At 34.3% G+C, this 26180-nt stretch overlaps 1 long non-coding RNA gene across 9 annotated transcripts; it reads left to right on the forward strand.

The window, feature by feature from the left end:
* Window positions 1-7398: 7398 nt before the first annotated feature.
* Window positions 7399-11784, forward strand: LOC114188283 (uncharacterized). 9 transcript variants are annotated; one of them, XR_014995470.1, is made up of 8 exons: window positions 7399-7647; window positions 7906-7995; window positions 8067-8145; window positions 8972-9100; window positions 9603-10198; window positions 10626-10779; window positions 10858-11001; window positions 11420-11784. It is a non-coding gene; the product is annotated as an uncharacterized LOC114188283 (long non-coding RNA). The 9 variants fall into 9 exon arrangements; XR_014995469.1 differs by lacking the exon at window positions 8067-8145 and having other exon boundaries at window positions 7400-7647; window positions 8964-9100; XR_003605402.2 differs by lacking the exon at window positions 8067-8145 and having other exon boundaries at window positions 7400-7647.
* The last annotated feature ends 14396 nt before the right edge of the window (window positions 11785-26180 follow it).

Raw genomic sequence — 26180 nt, forward strand, 5'->3', positions numbered from 1 at the left:
CTAAGCATCTCCTGGCTTACATGAAACATTATCTGCTCCCGGATAACAAGTTACCCGATCATCGCCATACACAAACAAATAGGGTGAGCTATGCACATAGATATAAATAAATATGAAATACACCCACCCGATAAGTCATAAAATATTTATTATTCCACAAAACACCCACTTTCCCACACTCATAATCATTATGAGTTCATGCATGTACTCTAACTCATGGGACTTCCTGTGCTTCCACGACCCTCCTCGCTCGTGGTCCAACCTACAAGCCTATCCTGCTCGTAGTCCTACTTCACGGACTCCCTCGTCCGTCATCCGAACTCCTCGCTCGGATCCAAACCCGCATACCCGTCTTTCCGACTATGAACTCCCTCGCTCATAGCATTCTCAATTCGAGCATGAGATGAACTCCCTTGCTCACTCGTCTCAAAAGGAGTAACTCTAGTGAACTAAATCGTTCACGTTCCGCATGCGATCCACCCATCACGAACTTCCAGCTCGCGACTCAAGCCAAGCACATCCCAGATCCTATGGACTTAATCCTTCAAGCCCAAACACCACAAAACATGCATATAATTCCCATAATTTAGGAAACATCAAACAACCAGCTCAAACAGTGTACACAAGCATGAATTCTCAACATTCTCGCTTCAGCCAGGGGTCTTCGCCCAAACGAGTACATCTGTCTCGCTCAAGCTGGACTTCCTCGCCTGAATGGGTGCAAAATAATGCCTCACCATGAGCTATCGCTTAGGCGAGACCTTCTCGCTTGAGCGAGACCCTCGTTCGCTCAAACACACAACTCCTTGCCTAGACGAGGATTCGAACGTAACACACACAGGTCTCATGGCGACCTCGCTTGGGTGAGCCATTCTCGCCTGAGCGAGAGAACGTGTCGCTCAACACAGCATATGGTCGCCTAAGCGAGATGCTCGAACCAAAGCACGAACGAGTTTCTGCAACTTTCGCTTAGGTGAGCGTGACTCGTTTGGGCGAAATTTGCAGAGTTTCTCCCTTGTTCAAACGCCAAACACCACCAAGACCATACTAAAACACCATATAATTCGTACTAAGCAAACATATAACCACCACCAACCCAAATGAACATGTTATAATCACATTTGAACCACAAATCTTAGAACTCATCCATGAACCATCATTCTGAACCAAAACTCTTACCCCTTTCATCCCAAAAACATAAAAAAAAACTTAGGACAATATCAAATAACCCCAATTGCTCAATCACATCAAGTATATCACAAATTCCAGAGCATACAGGAATCAATTTGAGAAGAGAAATGCAGAATCACAAAGCATAATTTATACACACACAAAAACAGCTTCCCCTAACCTGGAATTCTTGATTAAAATTGAGGGAAAATAATGTTCCTTTGTTCTCCAATGCTTTGCTTCAACCTTTCTCCCAATTCATCCTCTGATGCACCTAAAACTCACCTCTCTCTATATAATTTCGTTCTCCTCACAAAACCAATTAACAACACAGCAAAACCCTTCCTCTCTCAAAAAAATGACCTTTTAGAGGTGTCTTTGTGATGGATTTAAGTGCTAAAACGAAAAGGGGCTTAATGATGTGTTTAATCTCTATTCAAGGGTAATTACTTAGTGGTTTTTTAGCCCCTCTTAGCTGCCCCGTTCAACCAACTCATCTTTGATGATGATTATTATAATCTCTTGATTATACTATCACTAAACAGGCTCAAATATATTATCAAAATAATAATAAATCAAATATATAACACACAATTGACATACATAGGACTTGAACGCAAGTCCTTTCACACAAATAAGTACTCTCAACCATTTGAGCTAGTACTTTTCCACGTCACACCATTTAACATTTAATGACGTCAAAGTTCCCACCACCCGCATTTATTAATTAACTAATTATTTAATTATTTAATTTCCACGGGTCTTACAAAATTCGCTTCACCATGCGAAGTAGTTGCATCTGTTAAATTGGTTGCATCAGGGGTGAGATGATGAGAGGCGCAGGTAGTGGATGGAGAAGGTTGATGAGGAGCAGGTAGCAGGGGAACACGATGTGGCGCGGGTGGGGGTGCTTGTCGAGAGGGATAGAAAGACGAGGGTTGAACCGGATACTCCTACTGACTGAAATTAGGATTGAAGCGATGATAGCAGATGGAGGCGTTATACCCATGTTTGTGACACACTTGACACTGAATGGAGCCCCGACCAGTTCGACCACCTCAACGACCACGATAGCCTCGGCCTGGTTGAAAGTAGCTGCGACGAGAGGATTGAGAGGAGGTGGAGGTGGCTGAATTAAGTTGAACATTGTGCATAGAAGGTGTTTATGAATGGGTGTGAGTAAGATTGAGTGAGTCGGTGGTGTCCAGGGTTTTGAACCGTTTGAAAACGCGTCTCTTGAGCAACAAGGAGGGATTCAATTTCACCAAGTGTGAACAACTCTGGTTTGCTGTTGAGGAGTGAGATGAAGGATTCATATTCAGCTGGAAGACCTTCAACAAGAATATCCAATTGTTCATGTTCAGGAACAAGATCCCCAATGGAGGTGAGAGCATCAACGAGAGCTTTGATGCGAAGGAGAAACTCATTGATGGATTTGTCCCCTTTCTTCGAGGTGCGTAACTCGGTGTAGAGTTGTGGAACTTTGGCTCCGGTTTGGGAGTTGAATTAAGAGTGAATCTTCTCCCAAAGTTGAAAACATGGGTGCACCCAATGACACGAGTGAGGAAAGGCACAAACAAGGAAGATTGCAACCAGGATAAAAGGAGTTGATCTTGAGTTTCCCAAAGACTAAAATCAGGGTTTTCAGTAGTTGTATGACAATCAGAAGGTGTGAGGAACTGAGGTGGTATTTGAGGATTAACCACGTAGCGGTGAAGGCGGTGGGCTTTAATTACGGGCTCCGCCTGTTGTTTTCAGAGGAGGAAATTTGTGTTTGTAAGTTTTTCAGAGATAGTATAGGAGAAAAGGACAGGTGAAGAGGTAGTCTTGGGTTCTAAAGGAGTACCCATGGTGAGCAGAAATAAATAAAGAAAGGCACCAGGATCGAAAAAAAAATATTTATCTTGCTCTGGATACGATGTTAGAAATTGATAATCAGGAATGGAGAAAAGTCTATCATTCTCATTGATTTAATAATCGACAATACATCACTTTATATATAAAGTGTCCTAGATGAGTGACTCACTCTATATGACTAACAGAAAGAATAAAATGTAACAGACTGAATACCACGTATACAAAACAGAATGGAGAGAGAAACAGAAAATACAAAACAGAGAGATATTCTGCTAATATTCTCTAACAACGTCGCATATTGCACCAATAAAAGATGAAGAGAAAGATTAAGGCAAACGTACTGCTCTACACACCAAAGCTTGAAGAAACTTAAATGAATTTGTGGGCCATTATCACATTAAGCAAAAGTTGTCTTAAATGCAATTGAAACAAATAACCAAAAACCAAAGAAACTTATTCTGGCTGTCTTAACATGCTAACAAAAATGGTTGTTGGCATATTCTTATGGCTGCACACTAGCGTAGGATGGTTCAGTTCTGGTTGTACCCGTGACCCTCACTCAAGCCCCCCAAAATGGTAAGGAAAACATGTAACATTGAAGAAAGAAAACCACCACACATAAAATGGACCTGCACAACTGCACCCAAAGTGCCTCACGTAACAGCCCCCATTAAAACCAGAGGAGGATCTTTTTAGGTAAAGAGAGGGCCTCGGCTTCCTCAAAATTTTGAATTTTTTTTGAATTATATATATATATATATATATATATATATATATATATATATATATATTATATATATAATATAAAAATATATTTGAAATTTATTAAATTTTTTAAATTGTAGGTAATATAAAAATTAAATTGTGTATTTTTTATTTCTTTTATTTAAACACAACATTTAATGTAAATATATAATAAAACATAAAATTAAATATAATAAAAAATATTTAGATTTAATTTTTCTTTTGGTTCTTATTTTTATTCAAAAATTGACACTAGGTAATTAGACCAACAAAGCAAAACATCCATATTAAGAGTCTCAATTTTAATGAAAAAATCATTTATTTGTTTCGAGGAATTTAACGAAATTTATAGTAAAAGAACGAATTACATCAGTTTTTCAAAAATCAGGACCAAATTGAGATTAAAAAAGTTGGAGGACCAACTTAACATTTTTAAACGAAAACATGAATCAAAAGAGTAATTAAACCAAATATTTATTGACATAATTTTTATTTTTCTTTTCATTGTGTTTTTAGTTTTTCACAAATTGTAATAATCTCTCACTCATATGTCTTTTTGTTTTTAAAGAAAAAAAAAGTTAGACATAAACCCATTATATTTCTCATTTATCCTCTTCCTTTCCATTCTCTTGTCTTACTTGATAATGAAAACATTATTTTTTTATCTCATGAGCTTTTTGTATATTCATTTTTTTTATGAATATAGAAAAATAATAATAATGTATTATGCGTTTTTTCATAACGTATTCCGACCCTTAAAACTATCTAAAACTATACAAAAAAGCTATTTTACAAACTGTTCGATAGAAGTCTTAAAGAGAAAACCTAAATGCATGGGTTCCTAATGTAAGATCTAGAAAAAATAAATAATTTTAAGAAAAGTATTTATTTTATTTCAAATAATATTAAATTATTAAATGTGAAAGATTACTGACAAGTAGTGTAACACAGCTGGTTGGAGGACTTGAGTTCAACTCCTATCGTGGTCATTGCTACGTTTTCAGTTGATTTTTAATATTGTGGTTATAAAAAATCTTATAACTTGGGAAGGAGAAGGATAGTTGTAACACCCCATTTAAGTAATAACATAATTAAATGGAATATTACACAGAATAACTTAAGAAATATGGTCAGGGAGTAAAACGCGACTCCTTATAATTATCCAAGGTAAATGAAAGGGGATATTGAGGCACACCATGATACCTATAACCAAGCGGAGTAGAAAGTAGACAATATTCCAAAATTAAATTTGAAAGTCAAGTAAATACATGGGTCATAACTCTATAATAAGACCCCAAGCAGTAGAATTAGTTCAGGCATACTACGTAGCGCAATCATCCCTTCCCTGTTGACCTCGAATGCCTCTCACATCTGCTCACATAAATGAATTGATAATCATCGTAAAAGGAGAAGAACCACATACAAGACAACCAAACAAGCAAACATGGTAAGCTAGAGTAGAAACAGTTTATCAAGCAGTCACAAGCTATTACACAATCCAAAACAGTATTCATCAACCAATCATGTTATGACTTATCAATCAGCGGATGCTTGCACTTGTGGTGGATTACCCTGCTCACCCCCGAGCTAAGTGCTACAAGTGTTACAATGTTTCAATCCCTCACACACAAGGTTAGCCCTTAATGAGTTTCAGGTCTCCTGTTACTCTCACCACAAGAGTCAGTCCACTCTAAGTGAGACTAACTGACTCCTTAGAGTATCAGGAGGCAACCTTACCTTGAATCCTTACCAAATTATATAGATGGGGCACCACCATGGACTCCCACTAACAGGAGCCATGGAATTATGTCCCGACCACTGAAGCACCACCAGGAAGTCTCACCTAGAGACTCGTGGATTTACGTACTGCGAACATACCAATCACATTCCCAACAAACAAATAATATTGATCATGCATTTAACACCTCACACCATCCTTTGTAACCCATCCTCATTCATATTCCATGTTGATTTCATATTATCCCATTCTTCCCAATTCGGGGATATAGAACTTCACCTCATACCAATACCATGCCATCAATGTAACATTATTTTTCATACCGAATTCATGACCACATATATAACCAACCATTTCATTGAAATCGCATGCCAATATTTATCCAAGTTCATCATTCACAATCCATGAATCACATCACTCATGCAAATCCATTCATTTCATACTTTATAAATACATACCAAGACATACATATATCACAAAATAGTATTCATCCCAAATAAATGAGTGCCAACATTTAAGTACCTACAATTCCATACAATCAAGCACAACCCACAACCATAATTCTTACACCAATATTCCTAAGAAAATTTATTATCACAAAACCAAAATCATTGCAGTAATGCGTGACACATTTCTCAAGATATAGACATATAATCGACGATCCAACCGGTCAAACCATAAAATAACATGTTATGAACCAAATGTCAAAATTTGAGCTCAATCCAACGGTTAATGAGTCGGGAAAGTCAATTTTACTAAAACTGTGCATATCAGAAAAATACACAGTCGCCCAACGACTAAGGCACTCTCGCCCAGCGACTGTGCGACGCATCCAAAATATGAGAAATAACGTCAAATATCACAGTTTCATGAATATTTGAACCCCTCACTCAGAAATATACCAAAAACTAACGTTTTCCCCAATCTTTTCTCATATTTCACAAAACATTAATCGCATAAAATAGAAATAACGTGAAACCCTAGCTTCCCTTACCGGGAAAGGGGTTAGTAGAGGACTTCGACACCCGAACTGTGACGAACATTAGTTCAAGCAATAGCTTCGAGGGCTGGAAAATAGTGGAACGAGCTTAAAACGAGTTCATTAAGACAACCCTAGTTGGAAATGAACATAATGGAGCAAGAGCATGAGTTGGAAGCTGACTTACGAAGAGTAGAAAACTGGTCTGGGCTCACTTGATGAGAAACATTGGCTGAACCCTAGCAGAGCTTCGCAGCAGCTCAAGGAGGAAGTAAGAGTCCTATTTTACGAAAATGAGCATAGTGGTTAGGGTTAGGGCAGTTTAGGGTTCTTGGATCCCCTTTAGGTCAGTCCTAGGCCCAACTGATTTAGGGTAGCCCTTTTAATTAAAGGCAGAAAATAAAGTGGGCCTTACAATAGTCCTGCAAAACCTTGGAGCAGAGAGGTCAAACAATGAGAGTGAGATTGAAAGAAGAAGAGAGTAGAAAAGCTTTGCTTAGGAAGCAAAAGATGTAAGGGGATCTAACCTCTTCCTTATTATTTTGCAATCACCTAAAGAGAAATCTTTGAAGGTTTTTGGAATATGGAATCGTAAAGTGTGTTGTGAATAGAATATGATAACCAAGTTTTAATGAATGATCTCATGGAGGAAGTGTGAAGTGTGTTTTTCGGTTAAGTTGTTTTGATTATTTTTTTTTGAAGTTGTGCTTTGATTGGTCTTTTGTTTCGAAATGACAGCGGAATAGTTAAGAATGTTGGGGTTTCAATTTGATTGAGTCTGATGGTTAAAACACTACAAAAATATATAGTTTTAATCGGGGTTTATCGGTGGAGGTTATAATAACCTCTAGTAACCTATAAATATAATGGAGGTTTTAAAAACCCTCCTTAAATACCAGGGTTTTTTTTATGAACCCCCGTAAAATTTGGTTCCACTTTAGCTTTTATATTTTTCCTCTTTTTCGTAATTTTTAAAGTTTTTAATTTCGCTATTCTGACTTTCTCTCTTTCTTTCTATTCTTAGTGTGTTACCCTAAGAAGACCAAGAAGCTTTCGCTCATTCTGTGTTACCCTACGAATACGAAGAAGACAAACAAGCTTTCCCTCGTTCTATGCCTTCCATTGTTCTCCCTCTCCCTGCGATCAAAGAGCTGAAGATGTTCTTTCTCTTTCGATTTTATCTCTCTAATTTCGTCTGAGTCCCATTTTAAAGATCTTATTCTAGTTGTGCATTGCTGTCCTGTTTCAATTTTTGAATTGATTTTAGTTTATCTCTTTCCCATGCCCTAACTCAGTTTTTTTGCTTAAAGTTTATAGTACTCCTTTCAATTTCCCTAATTTATTTTGTGCTTTCATCTTTCTCATATCCTATCTCCTCCGCCTAATTGTTAGTATGTTTTTTTATTACTTTGGACAGATTAAACATGGAGTGGTGATTGGGGATTTGGGATTTGGACAACTTTTCAAACTTTGTACACTCGATTGGAACTCAAACACATAGTAGAAGGTGTGTATTTTAATACTTTTAATATTTGCCTTAATAATTAATTGGTTGTTGTTGGGTTTAATAATATGCAGAACTACATAAAGCCAAGATAGCAAAGTGAATCTTCATTGCCATTGTGAATAACAAGCTAGCTGTGTATGCTTTGATATGGTAGCCTTTGTTTAACTCCTTAGCTTTATATATTTGTGGTTGACAAATGATGGTTTCTTTCACGGAATAAATTGTTTAATGTCCTGGATTTACAATATTGTTGTAGAATTTAGTGCAATGGTTTGTTACAGGGTATACAATTCTCAGGAAATTTATTTTTGATTCAGTTTATTTTTGGTCTTATACTTTCATTAAACATAGTCAAGGTTCCTATTCTTTCATATTTATGAATTTGGTTATCAAATTTTTAAAAACTATGTACTTGGTTCCTTCTCTCTAAAATGTCTTCACGGTTTTAAAGTTATAAGGGACTAGATGCATATCTTTTACAAGTTTGAGGTCCAAATTTATCAAGGAAAATATGTGAACCTCAACCATAATATTTGACTGAAAGTATTAATAAATAAGCCACAATTAGGCCTATGTTATATAGGTTCATTTTATATAATTAAAATTCAAAATGTATACATATTTTTCTAATTTATAATTTATAGCATGATTGTTGCAATTGCCTTTTGCACATTAGGCCTTATGCTTGGAATGCTACTGATACTGTTATTGTTGCAATTTTCGGTTGAGTTCTTTTTACTATGTTAGAAACATGTTAAAGGATATATTAGTGGTATTCGGGAAGAGTTACTTTGATCAACTTCACAAACACTCTTGATATTTGTAGAACTTGATGTACAAATTATATAAGTATGGAATTGTTTAGATTATTGATTGAGAGTTCACTGGAATAACTTGGATATTTATACACTCTTGATTGGAGGATTTGTTTTGGGATTTCTTAATCTGTTTAAATTGCTTCATTTGAGGTTTTTAGGGTAGAAACTCAAGATGGAGGTGATGCAAAGGTTAAAATTTCTCCTCGTGATATAGTTTATACACAGCTTGCTAAACCTATAGAAGGTGAACAACCAACGATATTCCACAAGCTTGATTTCTGCTATGGGTATGGATACAATTGATTGATTTACATTGGTTTCTTCCTTCTATAATTTAAGTACTTTCCAATGTATTCACAATGACATATGTGGGCACTATTTCATCCTTCCAAAAATAAGTTGCTGCTTCTTAGTATTGTAAATATGCTTCTGATTGCTGAGGTTTATAGTTGACACTAGTTTGAATTCCATGCCTTACCCATTCTCCCAACATTCTATCCTAATTCTGTAATTGCTATTCATAGCTTTTTGCACTCTTGATCATCATGACCAGCCTTTAGGTTAGTTTGCATATCACTTTCATAGTTTGAATTCCTTACCATGCTTACTGTAAACTTCACACATTTTTCATTTTTTATTTTTTAGATGGGGGAGCGTTGAGAGATATATGGACACAATTTTATTGTGCTTATATTCCAAAATCTTGGACACTGTTGTTAAGTAATCATACATCATAACTAGTAAAGATTTAGAGTTTATCTTATATAAAACAGAATATCTACATTTCAGGTGTGTAGAACAAATTATAAATTCTAAAATGCAGTTCTCCACCAGTTATAAATTCTGCAATATGACAAATATGCATATTGGAAGTTTTGAGGAGGAATTGTCGTCCAATCCATCAGATGAAGTGGCAGAGTACATATTGGAAGGGAAATGGCAAAAGGTTGTGAACATGTATAACCAATTCCCAACTTGTCACACGACAATGATTAACCCATCCGTGGGCACTACGCTGCACGTGGTGGTGGATTTGGACGAAGAGGAAGTGGTTGAAAAGCTTGTGAATGCCATCATCAGACACAAGACGATGAAGGCTCTAGAAATGAGGAACTATTGAGGGGATATCGCTCTGCATGTTGCTGCTTCCAAGGGTTTCGCAAAGATATGTGAGTTGATCATAGGAACCAAGAAGGAGAGGATTTACTTGGTGAGACTCAAGAACAAAGAAGGAGAGACACCTCTCTTTGAAGCTGCTCTCAACTAGAAGAAACTGGTCTTTGCTTATCTTTCTAACATTTCTGACAACAGTCCTCCATTGGAAGATCTTGTGCGACACAATGATGACACTATTCTTAATTGTGCTATTAGAAGAGAGTATTTTGGTATGTTTCTCATACCTATCTTCTGTTCCTGCTCATTACTTTTTATATTGTTTTTGGTAGACTACTAATTATTGTATGTCTGTGTTATAGAAAAGATGCAGATTAACCGTTAGATTCACTTCTTTACTTATTAACTTATAAGCAACTTTATGTAATATTTTTGTATTTTTATTTTTAAATAACACAACGCTATATATTCTGAATAATATATATATATATATATATATAGAGAGAGAGAGAGAGAGAGAGTAAAAGCTATTATTTTGTATTATTATAAATCTATACATATCTATATACTGCATTCATTACATGAAATGAAGTGATGCTCATATATTTTTAGCGTAAAAGCTATTATTTTGTAAGTTTTAATCAAATACAAGTTTTGAAATATAAAATCAATTTTATCCATTTTTTTCTTTTGTCAAAGTTACTCTTGTGGAAGAACTAGACTCTAAAAGACAAATGGAGACAATTTTGGAAAAGGTGAAGAAGCAACCAAAATCTGACGAACCATATTTTCCAAAGAACTGTCACATTATGTGACTTCATTGCTGGATTCAAATGTCTTGATGCTCTAACTGGTAACGAGTTCTCATTCTGACTTGTCTTTTTTTTTTTAATTTTGGGGACTAGTTTCTTAATTCTAAATGTTTCTTCAGATTTTGAATCATGGCGTTTGCAGACAATTTTTTTTACTAAAAGTAAACAGCAAGACCCAAAAAACCCATCAACTGAGGAGCGTGAAATCGAATCTAAAGCTTCTGGGGATGCATTTGTACTTACTCTTTGGCTTTTAGGAGTAGGTATGTATCCATCGTGCCAATTTGATGTATTTCTTTTAGTTAATAGTAATACGATTCATCTGGTTAGATACTTTTTTTTAAGGATTAAAGGAAATATTTGAGTTTCCTAAGATAAAAGCTTGCTCGTGGCACAAGTTAGCAGTTCTTTACTTTCACTTGCCTCTGGAGTATACAATTCGTAATTACATGATAAATACTTGCAATCGAAGATCTAATTTTACCTTAGCAACTTAATTGTATATTTATTTACAATATGAAGATCAACTATGTCACATATGATGGTTAATATGTTCAGATGTTCATACTTAACTTCATCCATGCTTGTACACAATTTGATATTATTAAAACTAGGAAGATATTCAATTCCTGTAGGTACTACATGACCTTACGAATGCAAAATTTTCTTTGGAATTTGCAGAAGAGGAGGATAGGAAGGTAGTACTTTCACTGTTTGAGAAGAATTTCCCAAATGAACTTATGTGGAAAAGATAGAACTTGAAGCTATACAGAGAGCAACTTCTACATTGGAGATCAAATCTGCATTCTCTCTCTTAGTAGAGAAAGCAACTATCAAGAATCAACTTGATGAAGTGAATGAAACAATCCCAAAGGAGGAGCTTTTAGAATACCTGATGTATCTCTTTTACACCATAATCACTTGTTAATTTTTCTTATTTAAAACAAATAACATTGTACTGACTCTTTAATTTTAACTTTTGGGCTTTGTCATTTACATTGTTTGATATTAAAATTGTAGACTTTGTTATTTGTTCCTTTTATAAATATATGTACAAATTATAAATACCAAATATCTAAAATATTTGTCTTTTATAATTTTTCTTTTATTTTAGGATTTATGTATTATTAAAAAATACAAAACAAACAAACAGGCAATGTTAGGGTTTTTAAACTGCAGCAGTAGCGGGGGTTTTGAAAACCCCATATAGTAGTGGGGGTTTTGCAAACCTCATGCAATAGTGGGGTTTTTACGAATCCCAACTAGTAGCGGGGGTTTTGGAAGCCCCAACCAGTAGTGGGGGTTTTAAAAACCCCAAACAAGTTGTTATTTACCAGGAGTTGCTAAAAACTCCCGGTAATTTGTTAGCCACGCTGGATCTTCCAGGGGAATTGTAAACCCTTGGTAAAGTCATTACTGGGGGTTAAAACCCCTGGAAACACCAAATATAACCCCCACTAAAATTAATTATTTTTGTAGTGAAATTATTTTATTAGAAAATTGTTTTGTTAGACAGAGAATTTTCATTTTTGCCAGGGGTGATTCTTTTAGGAATCATAATGGAAGCAACTACCCTTTTTGGGTTGGTATTTTTTTATATTATAATATGTTGGAGGCGAGAGGAAATTTGGGTACAATGAGCTTTTACATATATTTATATAAACATAAACAATATTTTTTTCGTCACAACTTTGTATTATTGATGATAATATACTAAATATATATACTTGTTTTACTTAAGAACGTGGAATTGCGATTTATGTGGGTTGGCTACAGTAATATTGTAACGTTTCATTTAATAGATAAATCTAATTAAATAAAACATTGCATATTTTATAATATCCAAAGAGCACGAGGCTTGTAGTATAAAGGATATTACAGTCATCCAAATGTATTCGAAGAAAAAAAGGCACTACACAATGTCACGAACAAAATACAAATGTCTCAACAGATGACCAAAAGCTTGCTCATAGAGCAAGAGATTAGAATATAACAAGGTCCTTCAAAACATGAGTCCAACATCAACCCATGACCATCTAAGCTGCAGCATCCCCATTGGCACTGCGATCACCAGGGATTCCCATATATGCTCACACCAAGGAATTGGTGATCATTGCAAAAAGCAAAAACCACACAAGAAGACAGACACAAGAAAGAAGGGTAAGCTAGAGTAAAAGGTTTTTATCATACAATTAAGCATACAATTTAAGAGTCAAGAACACATCAATCAACCAAGCATGTGATAGCAAACAACAAGACTATAAGACCCAATTTATTCGAATACATATAATCGATTGGATTCACCGGATGTTTGCACTTGTGACGGCCTCTACTGCTCTGCAGAGCCATTGCCAATGAGTTTCACCCTACCACACACAAGGTTAGCCTTCAAACATCTAAGGTCATTATCTAGCCAAAGACTAGGGCCTCCTACTACTCTCACCACTTGAGTCAGTCTGCTCTACGTGAGACTAACTGACTCTTTAGAGCTTCAGGATGCAATCCTTACTTGAATCCTTTCCTAATTATATACACTACGGCACTACCATGAAACCGTACTAAGAGGTTCATGGAATTACGTCCATCACATACGGCACTACCATGAGATCTCACCAAGAGATTCATGGAATTACCTCCATCACATCCAACACCACCATGAAATCTCACCAAGAGTTTCATGGAATTACGTTTATCTCATACCATAGTCATGTCTCACCAACCAACCATAGATTTATCAAGCATACCAATCTCATGCTAATATCCAACCAATCAACCAATCATGATTCATGTACTTATTCATACCAAGCTCATCAATTCCAGTCCCGTGCAATAAGATAACACATGCAAATTCACATACTTTATGCTTTAAATAGGGTAATCCAATCAATCATACAACCAACAACCGAAAACATGGGAGAGAACAAGCATAGAGTAAGTTCCTGCACCAGTCTCACTCAAGCCATGGGCCCTCGCTCAAGCGAAAGAGGTCTTTCGCTCAAGCTATAGGCTCTCGCTTAGGCAAGACTGCCAACAGAGAGTCCTGCAGGTTTTACGAGTTCTCGCTTGGCGAGACCTCCTCGCTTGAGCAAGACTCCTCTTCGCCCCAAGGTGAGGTCCCTCACCTTTGCTACAACTGAAGCGAAACACATCAGGCTCCCACGAGTTCTCACTTAGGCGAGAGAAAGCTCGAGCAGAAACCAGGGTAAGGTTCTGCTATTTTTGCCTAGGCGAAGAGAGGCAAAGCTGGAAATAGGTAGATACACAGAAAATACGAAAACCCTAGCTTTCCTTACTTTGAGTGGAGCTAAAAACGTAAGCACAACGGTCCTAGGAGGAGAGATGAGTACTGTAACTCCAACCAATGCAGGGAAACTAGAAAACAAACGCATAACAACTAGCATAAGGTTTCAAATTTGACCCAAGATAGAACCAAGACATTAGAATGGAAAGGGAGGGGTAAAGTCCAAGCTCAACTTACCCGGAGAAGACGTTCGAGTGAACCAGTATTGGGTGTTCTGATTGTGTCCTAGCAGAGTTCACTTCTGTAGTTCTAAGAGAGAGAAGGGGAATAGTGTTCTAAAAAAAATAGTAGAATGAGGAGGTTAGGACTGAAAGTGGGGTTTTGGACACCTTATGGGCTGGCCTTAGACCCAATAGAATAGGTTAGGCTCTAAACTTTTAGGACAGAAATAAAGTGAGACTTACAAATTTTACATATTATGATATAAATTTCTCTCTTATATGCAGTTATAATATATATAAATGAATAATGTATGCGGTGGGATTGTAGTGTTTAAATATTATTATATGGAATTATGCAGTTCTGTGAAAATAAAAGATATGAAAAGGTATATTTATACTTTTATTTATTATTGTTTCTTCTTCTTCTCTGTTAAACATAATATATATATATATATATATATATATATATATATATATATATATATATATTTTCACATAAGTGGTGGATTCAATTTATTTTTTTAATTAATGTATTATATTTAGAAATTAAATAGCAATTGTAGTTTTGGTTATATGATAACCTTTTATTATAGATTGATATTGTTAAACATGAGGGGCTTCAGATTATTTGGCGTAATTTTGTTGATGTTGTAATGCTTATTGTTAGTGTATGAGTTGATGTATGTGTTGGTTGTTGGAAATTTAGATAGTATGTGATGCTCTTTTATTATTTATAGGTGTGATTTTGATATTAAAATAGATTGGTTCTCTTGGAAATAACTGAAAAAGGAAACTGGATTTTATATGAATAATGTTAAAAAGTGGTATTTGCATGTAACTATTTTCGGAAGAGTGTTAAATAAGGTTGAGTCTTTTTAGTCAATTTTTTTAAACCTTCATAGTTTTCTTTGATTAACATTTCATTGCCATGTTGTTTCATGGTCATGCATATTGCTACATCCCCAAATTTCAAATTTATAGAGCCTTTCTTACATTCATAGCTAGTTTTATAGATCCATATATATATATATATATATATATATATATATATATATATATATATATATATATATATATATATATATAATAAAACTCAATCTCTTATATCTAAATAAACTCAAAATTAAAAGCTAGGATTTTCAGAAACTACCTCATATAATTCTAAGAAACCAACTCTACCGTAATTAAAAGAAACATTTTAACTTTATTTCAAATTTGATAAAAATTACAACAAAGAAAAACATTCCGAATAAAAGGAATACCATTAAATCGAAGTTTTTGATATATTTACTTTGGTGTAGTTAATATCCCATCAATTCCTGCCACAAGTGACCAATTAAACGTTTATTTCCTATGTTAAATTTTAACACCGCTGGCCCACCAATTTCTTTTTCTAGACCTATTCTACCCACGCGAAACCACTCTCATGAACCCAACACTTATATATAAATACAAAAAAAAATAACATCCTTCGTTTATAAAACCTCAACTTTATTCAAAGGAAAATTTTAAACTCACGTAACATATGGGTAAGTTAGAACGTCTTTTGCCTCAATTCTTTTTATGATTTTAATGAATAAAATACATTAATATTTTAGCCATTTTCTGAAAATCTAACTATCTACTACAAAAGATATTTTGCAAAGTTTGACATTTTTGTATCAGTTTCTCACAGTTTTCTTTATTATCACGTTTAAAGTAAAAATAAAACTAAATGAGATAAATATTTTAAAAGACGTATATAACATTACTTTCCTACGTAATCACTAGATTTGTTTATAAAGGACATATTACTAACAATTTGTTTAAACTTAAATGCATGGGAGAAAGTTGGTCTGGACTGATTTTTGGAGGAGAATTGTTTTAAAAAGTTACCAGCACCAGAATCGAGTCGCTCCAGAGTCATCGGTGGCGTTTTCAGTTAGCTGCGGCGGGGCGGCGAAGCTGTGAAAGAATTCAGTTAGAGCAGGTGCTTTGTTTTCAATTTTCTCTTAGTTAGGTAGATAAATAAATGGTCTTTTTATAAAATCTTTGATGTAGTTTCTATTTTCTGATCAATTTAATTTAAGAAACTACTCTATTGCAAAAATTTTAGAAATTATGATTCTTACTATTATATTATTAGAAGAATTTATCTCAATAAAATTTAACTAAATGGTCTTTTTTCACTGACTTTCTAATGATATAAAATTACTTTTTCAGAAACAACTGTCATTTAACTTCTAATATTTTAAAAACTTTAATAAAATATTATAATATTCCAATGAAGTAATAAGTGAAAGAACTAATTTAATAAATTTAAAATTATTTTCATAACTTTAATACATTTATATTCTCGTAATAAAATAATAATAATGGCAATGTAAATTAAATTTAAGCCACGCAGGTTACTACGAGATTTAACGACCCCTTTTTTTTTAACCATGCAGGTTACTACGAGATGGAAAACTTGGCATCATGGTCTGTCTCAGCCACACCTGACTCAAGTTCCATTGATATAAAAAAATTAGAAATTTTGTGTTTAGTAATATTTATAGTATGTTTATTTTGTATGTATAATATGGTATCTATATCGTCAAGGTGAAGCCGTTCATCCCTCTCAAGATATAGCAATGATTGATATAGTGTAGAAAAAACTATGATATATATGTATAAAAAAATAAATATTATGTATAATGTGGAATATGAATATCCACGTAAAAAATGTAGCTATTGAATAAATATATCATAATTTTATAATAAAGAATTCGGTAATCTTAATTATATACGTTGTTTCGAGTTATTTTCGGTTGTTAATAAATTTGGTTACTAATTTTATATAATTTGTGTGATAGTTTTATCATTGAGGTTGTTTTAAAAGTATTATATTTAAAATTATTTAATATGGTAATTAGTTCTATTTTCAACGGCTATAAGTACATTGAAAATGTAAATTAAATAAAAAATACATCCGTGAGAAATAACACTATAAGAAATAGAAATACTATTTTTTTATAAAAATTTAGTGATAAATATAAATTTTATCACTAATTATACTTTATTAATATTTTATTAGTGACTAATTTTATATTTACGAAAAAAAATATTTACAATAGTAACAAAATTAAAAAATTGTCACAATAAATATAAAATTTTTAACTAGTTATATATATTATGTGTGATCATTTATAATTTATTATAATTCTTTTTAAATGATAAAATATACATGTCACGAATAACTGTTTAATAATAAAAAATGTCATGCGATAGAATTATTTTTATTTTAAAAGAAATATAATTAATAAAAAAGTATGAATGTTTAATAATTAATAATAATAATATAATATTAATTTTTATTATGTAAAACTGTAGTAAAATAATAAAACTGAAAAATAATTTTTTTTATTATAAATAATTATTTAAATTTAAAATATAATAATTAAGAGGATAAAATTGAATAAAAAAAGAATATTAAAGATGTTTATATATATATATATTTGTATTATTATAATTTTTATCATTAAGCGATATTATTATAGTGATATTATTATTATTATTATTATTCGAGAATATAAAGGAGAATTTTGGAGAAAAATATTATCTACATTTGATGAATATAAACTAGATTAGGAAATATTATTGTTGTTATTATTTGATGAATTTGATGAATATAAACCAGATTAGGAGATATTATTGTTGTTATTTACTAATTATCTTTTGATTAAATTATTTGAGAATATTTGATTATGTATATCTACAACAATTGTACCCGACTTGCTTATAAATAAGAGTGTTACTCCCACGGTCAAGGGACGAAATTATTTTGCCCTAAGTGAGTCATTAGCTAAGGTTAAAATACTTCTTTCTTTTTGTCTTTGGTATAAGGTTATTTTACACCTTTTTTTCCCGGAATATTGATGTCCACCGTGGGGACTCGGTAAAACGAGATCCCAACCACACTTACCATAAGAAACTTACCACCATGAGGAATAGAAAAAACAACTCCAACCACCAAGAGGAGAATGAGAACGACACCACTCTCAACAATGCAACAAATTCCACCTCCGCAATACTCACAAGAAACTTTTGACATATGCAAGTCATGAGAAGATGATCGATTTATACTCAGTCTCCATTTACAAATCAACAATTAATCCTTGCGATTGAAGCTTACACTCTTTCTCAATACAGGTAAAAAAAAACAAAGTTTCATGTATGTTTCTATAAGGTTAAAATACTTCTTTCATTTTATCTTCGGTATAAGGTTATTTTACACCTTTTTTTTACCAGAATATTGGTGCCCACCGTGGGGACTCGGTAAAACGAGATCCCAACCACAATTACCATAAGAAACTTACCACCATGAGGAATAGAAAAAACAACTCCAAACACCAAGAGGAGAATGAGAACGGCAATACTCCCAACAATGCAGCAGATTCCACCTCCACAATACTCACAAGAAACTTTTGACATATGCAAGTCATGAGAAGATGATCCATCTATGCTCAGTCTCCACTTACAAATCAACAATTAATCCTTGCGATCGAAGCTTACATTCTTTCTCGATACATGTAAAAAAAACAAAGTTTCATGTATGTTTCACCAGTGCAGGAAGGGGCTTTGGCATCGGTTGTTTTTAATCTTCTGCATCGGTTCTTGAACCGCAGCATATTGGGGCGAGGCCAAAAGAGGATAGCTTTTAGCCTCGGTTGAGAACCGAAGCCATAGAGCCCTCTTCTACCTCGGTTCGTAGGCACCCGAGGCCATAGAGCCCAGCTTTTTGCTTCGGTTTTGGTTCCACCCGAAGCCATATGTACAATTTATTTTTAATTTTTTTTTTAAAATTCGATCCCCTTTTGGCCTTGGTTTTGGTTCCACCCGAGGCCATATGTGTGCTTTTTGCCTCGGTTCTAATATGAATCGAGGCCTAATATGGTGTTTCTTTTAATGTAGTTTCTGTTTTGGTGTTATTCCCACATTTAAACCTGTAAATTTTGTTCAACACCCAGCACAAACCAGAATAGACCAGAACAAAATATTTTATAACACATCCACAATTCAAATTCATTTAAAAGACAATTACAAATCATTTACAATCAAGATACATGTCCTAATCAATAGTATTGTACATTTCAATTATATATTTGGCACATGCTATCCTACCAAACTTTATGGACTTTGCGGGAATTGCAGCAGGACTCTTGAATGTCTACAAAATAATAGATTAAGTTAAGTTAGTATATAAAAAAGAATTGAACTATGATATAGGGAATAAGTTAGGATATTTTTATATAACATGTCATATTCATAAGATTGATATTGAGGTTCTTACCAATCTATCACTTGTCTAAGATGGTTGGGGGGAGGGCGATGCAAAGAGCAAAACCACACAGCAAGGTTCCCCCTTAGGGAAACCACAAGTAACTGCCAATGACGCCTGATAAGATTGTTATGCATTAAAATGACTGATTATATTCATAAGTTAACAAAAATGACTTACCCAACAACATAATGGACAAAATAAATTTCTTTTCCGCGTTGAAAGCATTTGGTCACATATGCTTGGATGTCATCAAACTTGTTGCCTTCATGAGTGAGTTGGGGGTCTATAAACCTATATAGATCATTCAGCCCCATAGTTTCAGTGACACTAGACAGATACCTAAACCAAAAATTGATTTGATATAAGTAAATAGATAAATTTATCAAATAACTATATATAATGACTAAAAGACTTACATCATCCATAACTGAATAATGGTAATATCGAGTTCCTCTTGTTCCCGTGCAAGCTCCAAGACATCTTGGGAATGCAAGTAAAGTGGGATGTCAAGATCTCTCCCAAAAATGTTACCATCCCAAGGAACCCGCATCGGCTTATCAGTTATGATTTCTGCAAGTTGGAGCAATGCACCAAAAGGATCGTCCTAAGAGAGAAGAATCTTCTTTGATTGAGGTTTTTCCTATATTGATGCAATTTCAGTTAAAATGGAATATAATTTAAGTTTGAATATAAGAAACATGTAAACTTTAAAATGTAGTATATTTGTGGGTTTAAGAGTTTGTACCGGGGGGTCAGTAACAACCAAATCTCTAGGCCAGGAGAGGAAACACTGGAATGCCTGTGCCACAGTATACACCTCATCTGTTGGCATAGGAACTAAACCAAACGGCATGAGAACCTCTTCTACCGAGACCTTAACCTCATCCTCTGATAACTCCATGCCATGAAGAACTGTGGCTGCCTCAAATACTTTTCCACGAGCCATTAGTGTCTTCTCTGTACCATCCCAAATATATAGCTGACATGGATGAATGTCATCCATGTCATTCCCGGGTGGAGCTGAACAACTCCCCTTTCCGCTTCTACCTGTTAGAGTCAACGATTTATTAATGTTATTCAATTACTTTATTAAATATCATTTATTCAATTCATAACTTATAGAAAACAAATTTACCCGTGGGAGGCACAAATGAGTCTAGTTTTGGCGGATGATCCAGTGGTGAACGAATACCATAATGCTCAAATTGGCGCATAAGTTCTTCTTTCACCTGCGCCGTGATCATTTCCTTCATTCTTTGTTCATAATCAGCACCATGACTGCATGAAGACTGACGAGAGGAGGAACCAAAAAATTGGCGTATGCCGACTCCTGATCCAACACCATGCACATGTCCAGGGTGCTTAGGTCGTTCAATTACAGCAGCAAGTATGTCATAACGACCTTCTGGAATGAATCCTCCTTGGGAGGTATGCTCAACCAACGAATCCTACAATGTAACAAAAAAATTTATAAAAAAAAATACAATATAAAACATGAACGAGTTATTTAGATAAGAATTGTATCTTACAATTTTCTCAGAGATTTCTCGTGTAGATTCAGAAGTGTAGTTGCCCGATGAGCGTAAACGGGCTAACTCCCACTTTTGATGACGTGATGGTGGTGAAAGAGGCTCAGTATCTTCACCCTCAGAAGGTGGGGGCCTAGATTTTTTCTTTTCTATCATTATCTTCTCTTCAAGTTTTCTATACCCACCACGAGATAATATGTGCAGGTTTTTATTTTGAGCACTTATGCTTTGAGCCTTTTTCCTCTTTACCTGTAACATATAAAACCCACTTTATGAATTAGTTAAAATTTTGCATAATTATCATTTGTGCTATTGATGATTTCAAATAAACATACCTGCCATCCCTCAGATGTCCGAAGCTCAAGAAATTGACGCGATGTGTCTTCATCAATCCAAGTGTATTTCAACAATGGATTTTCATTCTTTTTATGTCCAAAGACATACCTAGACGTCAACTTGGTCTTAAAACCACAAAATTTCTCAGCCACCGATGACAAACATTTTTGTTTAAGCGTTGCCACATTTGGGATATCAAATGTTAGCTGCAATATAGAAAATGTCATGAACAATATTTATCATATTATCAACAAAATCAAAGTATAACGTTAATAACATTAACATTAGTTACCAATAAATCTTGCCATATCATTTTCTGATCAACTTCAGTGACATGATCAAAAGATGGCGTAAGGATTGATATTCTCTCTCGTGCCAACATTCCTAAATAGCTTTTGAAGACGTCCCCAGAACGACCACTAGGTTCACCAGTGTCGACGTTAATATCAACATGTGTTTTCTGACCTTTAGCTCTTCTAATTAAGAGCTCTCTCAACCTAGTGGCTCCTCTTATGGGTCTCCTAGTAGGTGCTTCATCCTCTGATGAAGTATAATGTTCAACCATGTATTTGTGAAATGAAAACATAAAAAAACATTAATAAGCAACATATAAAATAATATATAAAACATTATTTAACAAAACACCTAAATTTTAACAAGAACATAAAATTCATACATAAAGTTATTGATTGGTCATATGTATATTCCTTCATCGTGATCTTCTCGAATTGCATGTACATCCTCAACTAGATGGATTTTATCAACATTTATCGTTCTTATAAATGGGTGGGTGACCACAATATTAAGTTCACTCATATTCTCTTCATTAGGATCAATCTATTTTTTTTTTTTCATGAAGAGCGACAAACCAATGTTCAGACGCAGGATCTTTAACATAGAAAACCTGAGATGCTTGTTGTGCCATGATAAATGGCTCGTCTCGATAACCCACCTTTTGAAAATCCACTAGAGTCATTCCTGATTCATCTATTTTGACACCACTCTTATTGTCAATCCACTTACATTTGAACAGTGGAATAGTAAACATGGTATAATCAACCTCCCATATCTCTTGTATTACACCATAGTATGTCATTGATCCTACTACGGGATTTTGATCTTTAGATGTAGAAAATTGTAGCGACTCAGCTTCAAGACTGACTCCACTATTTTGTATTGTGCTTTTGTCATCTAGAGACTTTGTATAGAATGTACAATTATTGATTTCATAACCTGTACAACAGATGACATCAAATTTCAACCCATTTGCTAACCACATCAAAGTCTCAGAGCATTACGAATCTTTCAAAACCTCATATTTAAACCAAGGCATGATGTTCTATTATGCTCCATCAAATGCCATTTCTCTGATTGTCTTGGACTGTTCTCTTTCACAATGACTTTGTGTGCATATATGTAAGGCATTACCTCATTTGTGTTGTTCAATATGTATAGGTGTGCTTGCATCAACTCTTCGCGATCTTTGGTAACCACACTCACACCTCAGATGTTGTTACTTATAGAACACTTGTTCAACCATGATCTATGAGGAACTCCTATCGTTTTAGCTTTTGCCATGTAATCTGAACAAAACTCGACACTTTCTTCAGCAATATATCTTTCGATCATTGAAGCTTCTGGACGATATTGATTTTTCACATACCCTTTCAAAATCTTCATGTAACGTTCAATGGGATACATCCATCTTAAGTATACTGGTCCACAAAACTTGATTTCTCTCACCAGATGAACAAGTAAATGTACCATGATGTCAAAAAATGATGGAGGGAAAAGCATCTCTAGCTGACACAAGATGATAACAATTTCGGCTTGAAGTTCATCTAACTTTAAAGGATCAATGACTTTGCTAAAAATTGAAGAGAAGAATGCACACAAACGCGTTATAGTTTGTCTAACATTTTTGGGTAAAATTCCACGAATAGCTACAGGTAACAATTGTTGCATTAAGATGTGACAATCGTAAGACTTTAGGCCAACAAGCTTCAAGTCTTGCATGGACACTAAACTCTGAATATTTGAAGAGTATCCTTGAGGTACCTTGACACTCTTTAAACATAAGCAAAAATTTATCTTCTCTTGTCTGGACATAGTGTAACATTGTCTGGACATAGTGTAACATGCAGGGGGCAAATAAGTATGCCTACCAACCTCCCTTGGTGCCAAGTCTTCTCGAATCTTCATTTCAACCAAATCTAAACGAGCATTTACTCCATCTTTTGTCTTTCCCTGAATATTAAGTAGTGTACCAATCAAGCTATCACACACATTCTTCTCTACATGCATGACATCTATGCAATGCCTAACTTCTAACTTCGACCAATATGGAAGGTCAAAGAATATTGATTTTTTCTTCCAAGGGCTCGATGCAGATGACTTCTTGGACATTTTACCAAATACATGATGTACTTTATTAACTTTTTCATGAATTTGAATGCCAGTTAATGGAGTTGGTGCTTTGTCATTCTCTTGATGTCCATTGAATGCTTTCTTTAACCTTCGATAAGGATGATTAGCTTGTAAAAACCTTCGATGGCGCAGATACACGGTCTTCCTTCCGTTTTTCAACTGATGAGATGTTGTGTTTTCTTCACATATAGGACATGCTTTATGACCCTTGACACTGTACCCTGACAAATTACCATAAGCTGAAAAGTCATTAATGGTGCAAAATAACATTGCATGCATCATGAAAGTTTCAGAAGCAACAACATCAAATACTTCAACACCATCAACCCACAACAACTTCAAGTCTTCAATTAGAGGATTGAGATATACATCTATGTCATTTCTAGGCTACTTTGGACCAGATATCATCATAGACAACATCATGTATTTTCTTTTCATGCAGAGTCCAAGAGATAAGTTGTAAATGAATAATATAACGGGCAAACAACTGTGGTTTGTACTTAAATTACCAAATGGATTCATTCCATCGGTAGCTAAGCCAAAACGAATATTTCTACATTCTTCACCGAACTTGGGAAATTCCTGATCAATATTTTTCCATTGCATTGAATCAGCTGGTTGACGAAGGAGTCCGTCACATCTTCTCTCAGTTGCATGCCATCTAAGGTTTTTAGTGTCTTTAGGATTTGCAAACAAATGCTTAAGTCTTGGCACGATTGGAAGGTACCACACTACTTTCAAAGCAGATCCTTCCTTCTCTATTTGACCATTATCTTCACTGTTTCTTTTCTGCTTGTACCGGGATGACCCACACTCTGGACATTTTTTCAAATCTTCAAATTCTTTTCTGTATAATATGCAATCATTAGGACATGTGTGTATCCTTTTATACTTCATACCCATCGGACAAAGAATTTTCTTGGCGTCATAGTTTCGAGTGGGTAGAGTATTTCCTTCGGGAAGCATTTCATTCAAGAGCACAAGCAATTCTGTGAAGCTTTTATCTGTCCAACCATTGGTCGCTTTCAAATTCATAAGTCTTAAAACCGCTGATAATCGTGTAAACTTAGTTGAACCAACATACAACGGAGTTTCTGCATCAGCAGACATCGTCTCATACACATGCGCTTGTGCAAAAGCTTCTACGCCAACATCCCGTATCATGTCCTCCATGTTGTCTTCTTCTACTCGCTCTTCACATCGCTCTTCCCATCGCTCTTCCCGTCGCTCTTTCATGGAGGAATCGGCAAGATATTCAGTTTGAGAAACAGTTGGAATGTGTATTAATTCGTCGTGCCATGTTCATATTGTATAAATTCTAAGGAAACCATCACAAATAATATGTTCCCTAACTTGAGTTGCATTCAATTTTCTTCCATTCAAACAGTTGACACAAGGACATCTGAACTTCACCTCATCATCACTTCTCCCCTCATAATATTGCATAAATTTTATAAATTCTTCTACTCCATTCTCATACTCAGCGCTGATACGTGGTAAATTAATCTAATCTCGATCCATACTGAAATTGCGTGAACAATTTTAGTAATCTTTGAATCAATGCTCACGTCGTAATCAAGGTGTGACCCTATCCCATTTAAGAAGATTCACTTTCTTTATTTTATTGGTACATATTACTTTTAAAATACATATCTTAAATTTCACGAAATTTTGCTAGCATTTCGCATTGGCCTTCAGGATACACGAAATGAAAGTGATTATAAACCACAATCAAATATGCACCCGAAGATTAATACAAAACACAATTGACAAATATTCATGAATTTTAAGATATGTATTTTAATATATATATATATATATATATATATATATATATATATATATATATATATATATATATATATATATATGCACTAATAAATTACTAGAAAGTGATTAATCTTCTTAAATTGTCCAATCGAACAATTCAAGATTCAATACATTTAAATTATTAGTATTGTATCCCCTTATATCTAATTTAAAAAAAAATGTAGTTTTTTCAAAATGAAAACTCGGGGACAATACATAATTTTCGTATTGAATCTCAAACGGAAAACTAAGGCTAACTCACATATAAGAAAAGCAAACAACAAATTTTAACAAATAATTAATCAAATATATAAAGGAAACAACATATTGGCATCACAGGAAAATATTAGAATTAGGAACCTGGGAGCGCGTAAAAAGCAAATGACAATGGAAGATGATGCAATTCAACGCGTTCGAGAGCTACAAGAGATAACAAAAAACACAAGAGAAAGTCATAAGTAACAAATGAAAGCAAAAACAACAATTTTCTTAACATCATATATTACCTATTTAATTATAGTGTTCTTAAAATTCTCTTAAATTCAGACTTAATGCTCTACATTTGAAGACACAATGC

The sequence above is a fragment of the Vigna unguiculata genome, chromosome 6 (assembly GCF_037176805.1).
Source record: "Vigna unguiculata cultivar grain cowpea cultivar isolate G323 ecotype 2 chromosome 6, ASM3717680v1, whole genome shotgun sequence".
In the NCBI taxonomy this organism is placed as follows: domain Eukaryota; kingdom Viridiplantae; phylum Streptophyta; class Magnoliopsida; order Fabales; family Fabaceae; genus Vigna; species Vigna unguiculata.